Below are 8851 nucleotides of genomic sequence, written 5' to 3'. Positions count from 1 at the left end.
TAGGACAAAGGCGCCACCAACCGACCGGCGCGGGCACGAGGCAATGGCGGCCGGGCGGAGAGTGGAGATGGGGGCAGAGGACGCGCACGTAGCGGCAGGCGCGGCACTGTCGCAAGACCGCGCGTGTTTACGGCAGGGCTGAGTTGGGGCGTCGATCTCCTTGGCAATGAGGGCCGGGAGTTGGCTCTCGGGCGGGAGTGGAGAACGCAAGGAGTTGCCTAGCAACAGCGTCCCAGGCTGAGGATGGGCCCCGTGGTGGTTCCCCCAGCCCCCGCCCCAGAGTACTTTCCTTCTGTTTTCGGAGCACATTCCTTCCTCCCTAACTGTGGGAACCGAACATTCAAATCCCCAAATACCTTGATTTAGTCTTGCATAAAACTGAAAACAAAAACCCCAAGTCCCTGTACACGCGTGTATTGGAGAATATACATATACATATACATATATAGTCCTGTAACCTCCGGATCACAAGGAACTGAAAACAAAAACCCCAAGTCCCTGTACACGCGTGTATTGGAGAATATACATATACATATACATATATAGTCCTGTAACCTCCGGATCACAAGGAACAAAGAGAGAAGAAAGGTAGAGAAAATGTATTTAAATTTATATTTAAATAGGCTCTGTACTCTTATTAGTTTCACTGACAAGCGGCAAAAGGTTTCTGGAGATATAGTCACAGGTTCTTCTTGAGTTATTTGTTCTTGGAATATTCGTTCAACGTCAAAAATTTCCCAGAATGTAACTGTTGACCGTGAAGCCTGTAAAATGTTGTATTGTTCATTTCATCACAGGGAATAGGATTTGCTCACACAATAGTAAATGCACTCTATTAATCACAGCCATAGCTATATGAAACAAGTACTTTTTTATTAGTGTTGGAAACGCCTCAAACTCCATGGGGTCTAGTTTTTCTCCTCGTGACTATTGCCTGCTAAGAAAAAATGGTGCCTGTGGAATTTAAACACTACAAGAAGCCAGATTTCTTTGACATCTACCCCCGTGCTCACTCCACTCATTTATTCACTGAATGTTTATTACATACCTACTAGGTAGCCCTATACTTATTATATGCCTGCTTGTTAGGCACTGTTCTGAGCAAATGCAGACCCTTCTCTGCTACCTTGGAGATTACAGTCTAGTGAAAGATAGCATTAGGCAAATAATCACACTTGAGTGTGTGATTGCAAACTGAGATAAACGCTGTGATGGAAAGAAATAGGGATTCTCAGTGGGTGTAACTAGAACTTTACTCACAGGCAAAGTGGGTTATTCCAATTCCCACTTTATAAGACTGTATGAAATTAGAAATAAAGGCATAAAGTCTGTCAAATAATGGATAGCCAACAAATGTTCATTCTTATTCCTTCCCCTCCAATATAGATCCTAATACTATGAAAATTTAAGAAGAATCATATTAATTAGATAATTAAGATAACCAAGCTTAGGGAAAAATGTTGGTTTAGAGATGACTGGCAGTACCTCAAGTGGGTAGTGGACTTTAGCCAAAAGATGTATTCAGTGACTTGTGTAGTAAGCGTTTAATGAGTGTTTTCTATACACTTGGTTTTGTGGAGAGTAGAGGGTAAGGTAGCCAAAATCCTTGTGCTTAGGGAGCTCATGGCCTATTAGGGAACACAAGCAATAAACAAATGATAATATATAATGTTTGATGAGTATTTTTGATAGAGGAGCAAGTTAATTTTATGAAGAAAGATTCTTGTATGGAGGCAGGTGCTCAGGACTTGGTGACTTCTCATTTAGATGTTTGCTTTACATAATAGGTAACATCTATTGTGTGCCTACCATGTGCTGAATCCTTTACAAATATCATCTCATTTAATCCTCACAATAACCCTATAATATACGTACTATATTCCTATTTTACAGATGTGGCAATTGAGGCCAGTTAATTTGCTTGTGGTCCCACAGACAGTATGTGGCATGGCCAGACTCAAACCTGTGCGGCCTGATGCCCAAACATGCTATTTTAACCACAAGTGATACTGTCTTCTGGGATAAGAAGTTCCCTTCCAAGTCAAGGGGTACCTGATTGGTGTATAAGCCTCTAACCCTTCAGAGGTGGGCACCAAAGTTTGACCAGTGGGTAAAATGAAAGTCTGCTACGATGGAGGCCGTCTGATTTCTGTCAGATGGATCTTTGAGCTCACTGGCTGTTAAAATTTGGTGTACAGTGGGTTACCCCTAACTGTAAGGGAAGAAAGATACAGTTTAATGTGTGGCCAGTACTAAAGAAAGATTGTGTGTTTCCTAGAACATATGAGAACTTGGCCTTGTGATTTACAGGACAGCCAGGAGAGGGCAATTAGCAATTCCACTCAAACAGCAAACTGGAGGGGGCAGCATTTGGTGCTCAGCAAATACCTGTTGAATGAAGAAAAAAAAAATTAAGAAAGGAAGAGTAAATTCAATAGCATATTCAATAGTGGAGAAATTTTTTTTTGAGATATCAATTTGGTTTTATTTTAATCTGGTATTTTTCTTAGTATTTCAGACTGCTTTATAGGATGAAGCCAGACACGTTTAGGGTAATTAAGTGATGATTAAAAAGTATCTAAGCAATGGGCTCAGGAATATCCCTGGAGGGAGAGCCAGAGGGCCTATGATAAAGAAAACATGTAGTTTTTTTTTTTTTTTAAGACAAGATTACTGCAGAGAATCAGAAAGTAAGATCAGAAGGCAATCTTGAGTAAAACCCTTCCATCTTGACAAATGCAAGGCATAATATAGCCTCTTAAAATTTTACTTTTGATTTTTTAAAATTAATTAATTAATTAATAGAGACAGTCTCACTCTGTCAAGGTGATCAAGCCTTGACCTTCCAGGCTCAAGTGATCCTCCCACCTCTGCCTCCTGAGTAGTTGGGACTACAGGCATGTGCCACCATGCCGGGCTTTTTTGGGTAATTTTTGTACATGGTTTCATCATGTTGCCCAGGCTTGTCTCAAACTCCTGGGTTCAAGTCATCCTCCCTCTCGGCCTCCCAAAGTGGTGGGATTACAGGCGTGAGCTACCCCGCCAAATCTCACTTTTGTATTGGTGATGAACAGGCTGGCATAAAGACCTATTCTAAACACCAGCAGCACTCAGATGCAGCCTGAGTTTGCAAAAACACTTTCAGGAATACTTTGCATATTATCTGACACAACCCAAGAGAGAAGAAACCTGTACTTAAGAGTGGCAGCTTTGGTCACAGATGTCAGAATAGAGGTTAACTCTGGGGGCATAGCCTGGGAAGGAGCTTGAAGGAACTTTCAGGGAGATGGAAATGTTCTATATCTTGATCCCATAGTGGTTACATGGAATATATACACAGGTAAACGTTTATAGAGTTATGTGTTTAAAATTGTGCATTTTACTGTATGTAAAGTATACGTCAATAAAAATTTAATTAGAAGAAAAAAGGTGAAGATTTTGAAATCAAAATGATTTGGGTTCAAATCATGGCTCTGTCCCTTAATATAGCTATGTGAGTTTGGGTCTTCTTTCGTACATTTGATATGTATTGAGTACCTCCTAGGTTTACCATGCTAGACACAAAGGACACAGCAGTTAACAAGAAAGTGACGGTCCGTGCTTTTACAGAGCTTCAAACAAGCCATGGGTACCTGACTTGAGAATAGTGATACTAACACCTTCCTCATGAGGTAATTGTGAGGATTAAGTGAAATCATGCACGTAAAGTTCCTGAAATATAGTTGGTACTCACAAACAAACCCAAACATCTTATTTTTTTATTTTTTTGAGATAGAGTCTTGCTCTGTCGCCCAGGCTGGAGTGCAGTGGCATGATCTTGGCTCACTGCACACTCCGCCTCCCGGGTTCATGCCATTCTCCTGCCTCGGCCTCCTGAGTAGCTGGGACTACAAGCGCCCGCCACCACGCCAGGCTAATTTTTTGTATTTTTAGTAGAGACGGGGTTTCACCATGTTAGCTAGGATGGTCTCCATCTCCTGACCTTGTAATCCGCCCACCGCAGCCTCCCGAAGTGCTGGGATTACAGGCGTCAGCCCACCGTGCCCAGCCTCCAATCATCTTATAGAGTGTGAGAAACCTGATGCTTAGGTTAAGTGACTTATCTAAAGCCACACATTTACTAAGAAGTCACGTGGAAACTAGAACTCAGAACCCAAGTCTTCATTCAAAGTCCTATATTTTTTCAATTACAACCACATTTTCCTGTTATATCTTTCATTTGTATGAAAGGAAAATACTTTACATACTGTGCACTATAGCTAATGTTTATAAAGATCCCTGAGTGACACTGAGGTAGAGTTGTCAGATTTAATAAATACAAGTAAAATAAACTAAACATTTTGGGCCAGATATGGTGCCTCATTCATATAATTCCAGCACTTTGGGAGGCCAAGGCAGGAGAACTGGTTAAGCCCAGGAGTTTGAGGCCAGCCTGAGCAACACAGAGGGACCCCTGGCTCTACAAAACATAAAAAAACTAGCCGGGTGTGGTGGCATGCACCTGTAGTCCCAGCTATTCAGGAGGCTGAGGTGGGAGGATTGCCTGAGTCTGGGAGGTTGGGGCTGCAGTGAGCCATGATCGGGCAACTGCACTGCAGCCTGAGTGACAGAGTGAGAACCTGTCTCAAAATAAATAAATAAACAAAAATTACGTTTTTAAAAAAGTATGCCCCATGCAATATTTTGGACATATTTATACTAAAAAATTATTTATTGTTTTTCTAAAGTTAAAATTTAACTGGATGTCCTGTATTTTTATCTGGCAACTCTAAACTGAAAGAATCATTGAATTTTAAATAGATGTTTCTTCATTAGAAGCGATCTTAGTTTCTAACAGATTCATGTAAAGAAAAAGACTGAAAAACATTTAGAGGTTGAGGTGCTTGTTTCTTTTCTTTTTTTTTTACTTTTGAGACAGGGTCTCCCTCTGTCACCCAGGCTGGAGTGCAATGACATGATCAGGGCTCACTGCAGCTTCAACCTCCTGAGCGCAGGTGATGCTCCCATCTTAGCCTCCTGAACAGCTGGGCCCACCGGCACACACCACTAGGCCTGGCTAATTTTTGTATTTTTTGTAGAGATGTGGTTTCATCATGTTGCCTAGGCTGGTCTCACACTCCTGGGCTCAAGTAAGCCTGCCTCCTTGGCCTCCCAACATGTTGGGATTACAGTTATGAGCCACTGCACCTGGTCTGGTATCTCTTAATTTAAGTTTTTAATTATTATTTTTCTGGTTACATATACAGGGACAGAGATTCTGTGACCCAACTTCATCTTGCCATCTTTACCCAGAACTTTCACATTACCTCGTTTACACAGCAACCCTGTGTAATGAATGCTAAATGATTTAAACTTTAAACATTCCTTAACATTTCAAACATACATCACATACATACCTTTCTACTCACCACTGTGATGAAACAAATGTAAACGCTTTTGCTAACGTGCTTTAGAAATGAAGTGATATAAAAGTTGGCTGGGCGCAGTGGCTCACGCCTGTAATCCCAGCACTTTGGGAGGCCAAGGCAGGTGGATCACCTGAGATCAGGAGTTCGAGACCAGCCTGGCCAAAATGGTGAAACCCTGTCTCTACTAAAAATACAAAAATTAGCCTGGCATGGTGGCGTCTGCCTGTAATCCCAGCTACTCAGGAGGCTGAGGCAGGAGAATTGCTTGAACCTGGGAGGTGGAAGTTGCAGTGAGCCGAGATTGCACCATTGCACTCCGGCCTGGGCAACAAGAGAAAAACTCTGTCTCAAACAAACAAACAAAAAACAGCTAAGACCCTTCTATCACCCTCATCTCCCTCCAGGTAATCACTCCTCTGAAATACATTCCCATGTATATTTTGTACTTTTAATTTAATTTTATTTTTAACAGACAGAGTCTCACTCTGTTGCTCAGGCGGGAGTTCAGTGGTGCTCTTGCTCACTGCGGCAGCCTCCCTAGCCTCCCAAGTAGCTAGGACTACAGGTACATACCACCATGTCTGGCTAATTTTAAAAATTGCTTTTTTGTAGAGACAAGGTTTTGTTTTGTTGCCCAGGCTGGCCTCAAACTCCTGACCACAAGGGATCCTCTCACCTTGACTTCCCAAAGCACTGGAATTACAGGCATGAGCCCAGTTATAGGGTGCCCAGCCCATATTTTATACTTTTATCGTAAAAGATATATCCATAAACTATATAGTGTTGTTTAATAGTGTTTAGACACAGTTTATATATCCTTTTATGACTTTTTTAAAAACTGTACTAGGTTTTTAAGATTTAAGTGTGTTGAAACATGTAACTAGTTTACTGGTTCTTAAAGTGTAGCCCCTGGACCAGCAGCATCAGCAACATCTGATAATTTGTTAGAAATGCAAATTTCCACTGAATGAATCAGAAACTCTAGGGGTAGGACCCAGTCATATGTGCTTTACCAAGCCCTTCTGATGATTTCGATATACCCTGAAGTTTGAGAACTACTGCTCTACTGTATTTATTTCATTTGTTGTCTAGTATTGTGTTGTATGAATCAGTCACAGTTTATGTATCTGTACTAAGGAAGTTAGGTTTTTGTTTTGTTTTGATTTTTGTTGTTGTTGTTGTTTTCGCCCTGTTGCCCAGGCTGGAATACAGTGGCGCGATCTCAGGTCCCTGCAATCTCTGCCTCCTGGGTTTAAGTGATTCTCCCGCCTCAGCCTCTTGAGTAGCTGGGATTACAGGCGCCTACCACCACGCCAAGCTAAGTTTTCTATTTTTAATGGAGATGGGGGTTTCACCCTGTTGGCCAGGCTGGTCTCGAACTCCTGACCTCAAGTGAGCCACCTGCCTTGGCCTCCCAAAGTGTTAGGGTTACAGGTGTGAGCCACCACGCCCGGCCCTGCTTCTTTTTACAAATGGTGCTACGTTGAACCTGCTAGTGCGTATCTCCTTGGGTACCCATTTCAGAGCTTTCCAGGATACTCATTTAGGAGTGGAATTGCTATCTTTGTAGTAGATCACATTTTAAACTTTACAAGATTTAGCAAGATTACTCGCCAAAGAAGTATTATTTAAAGAAGTATATTCCTGCCAGCAGTGTGTAAGTACCATTTGTAAATTTCCTTGCCAACTTTTGATATTTTCAGACTTTATTCATTTATTTATTTTTGACTACGATGATGGCTGTGAATGATATATTTGTGGATTTCATTTTAATTTTCTTGAATTGAGCGATATTCAGCACCTTATCCTACAGCTATCCAGGTTTCTTTCTTTGTGAATTGCCTGTTCACATTTCTGGCCCATTTTTCCATTAGGTTTACCTATGGTTTCAAAAAATTCGTTCATAGGAGTTCTTTACGTATTCTGGATACTGATCTTGTGTCCGGATTGAGTCTTCTCTCTGTGGTTTGTCATTTTACTTTGTTAATAGTGTCTTGTCATTCAAAAGTCTTAAATTTTAATTCAAATGTTTCAACATTCCTCTTTATGGTTCGTATGTAGTGTCTTGTTTAAGAACAGTGTCATATAGATATCTCCCTAGTAAATACTACCATGATGTCAATTTGGTAGATGAGTCAACTGAGGCACTGAGAACTTAAATGACATGCTCAGGGTTACAGACCACTGGAGATGAGTGGCTTGAGCTTTTGGTCCCTGGGTTGCACTGCACTCCACAGTTTCAGAACGTTTTGCCATCCTGTTCTGCGGTTTGTTTCACGAGAACTCTTGTCAGTCTTTTTCTGTAGGTAGAGAGGGTGTGCAGAGCTCAGAAACGATGCAGGTTTGGTGCAGTTTTTATTTACTCCATAATGAAGCACCCATAATGAAGCACCTGGCTCTAGACTTTAGGATTTTTAAAAAGATTTAAATTATTTCAAATAATTTCAGATTTACAGAAAAGTTTCAAAAAATAGTATAAAGAATGATCGGCCCAGCCTAGTGGCTCACGCCTGTATTTTCAGCACTTTGGGAGGCCGAGGTGGGTGCATCACTTGAGACCAGGAGTTTGAGATCAGACTGGACAAAAAGTGAGACCCCGTCTCTACAAAACAAACAAACAAAATTACCCAGGTGTTGCTTCCGCTTGGCTGTTTTCCTGCACAGGAGGGCAGTAGGCACCCATGGCGCCCAGCCGGAATGGCATGATCTTGAAGCCCCACTTTCGCAAGGACTGGCAGCAGCGCACGTGGTTCAACCAGCAGGCGGGGAAGATCCGCAGAGTCAGGGCCCTGCAAGCCAAGGCGTGCCGCATCGCATCAGGGACCAGCCAGCCCATCGTGAGTCCGTACCACACGGAGGCAAGCGTAGGCCAGGGCTTCAGCCTGGAGGAGCTCAGGGTGGCCGGCATTCACAAGAAGGTGGCCCGGATCATTGGCATTTTTGTGGATCCGAGGAGGTGGAACAAGTTCACTGCTGTCCCTGCAGGCCAAGGTACAGCGGCTGAAGGAGTACCTCTCCAAACTCATTTTCTTCTTCAGGAAGCCTTCGGCCCCCCCAAGAAGGGAGACAGTTCTGCTGAAGAACTGAAACTGGCCACTCAACTGACAGGACCGGTCATGCCCACCCAGAATGTCTACAAGAAGGAGAAAGCTTGAGACGTCACTGAGGAGAAGAATGTCAAAGCCTTCACTAGTCTCCGCATGACCCGTGCCAACGCCCGGCTTTTCGGCATACGGGCAAAAAGAGCCAAGGAAGCTGCAGAACAGAAGAATGTTGAAAGAAAAAATAAAGCCCTCTTGGGGACTTGAGATAAAAAAGAAAACAAAATTACCCAGGTGTGGTGGTGCGCACCACCTGGTAGTCCCAGCTACTTGGGAGGCTGAGGCAGAAGAATTGCTTGAGTCCAGGAGATTGAGGCTGGGCTGAGCCATGATTGCACACTG

The 8851-nt window shown here is 42.7% G+C and overlaps 1 pseudogene; it reads left to right on the top strand.

The window, feature by feature from the left end:
- The first annotated feature begins 8089 nt into the window (after positions 1 to 8089).
- On the top strand, positions 8090 to 8716 carry LOC105502589 (annotated as a pseudogene).
- The last annotated feature ends 135 nt before the right edge of the window (positions 8717 to 8851 follow it).

The sequence above is a fragment of the Colobus angolensis genome, unplaced genomic scaffold (genome assembly GCF_000951035.1).
Source record: "Colobus angolensis palliatus isolate OR3802 unplaced genomic scaffold, Cang.pa_1.0 Scaffold8, whole genome shotgun sequence".
In the NCBI taxonomy this organism is placed as follows: domain Eukaryota; kingdom Metazoa; phylum Chordata; class Mammalia; order Primates; family Cercopithecidae; genus Colobus; species Colobus angolensis.
This window is presented reverse-complemented; position numbering and strand designations above follow the sequence as displayed.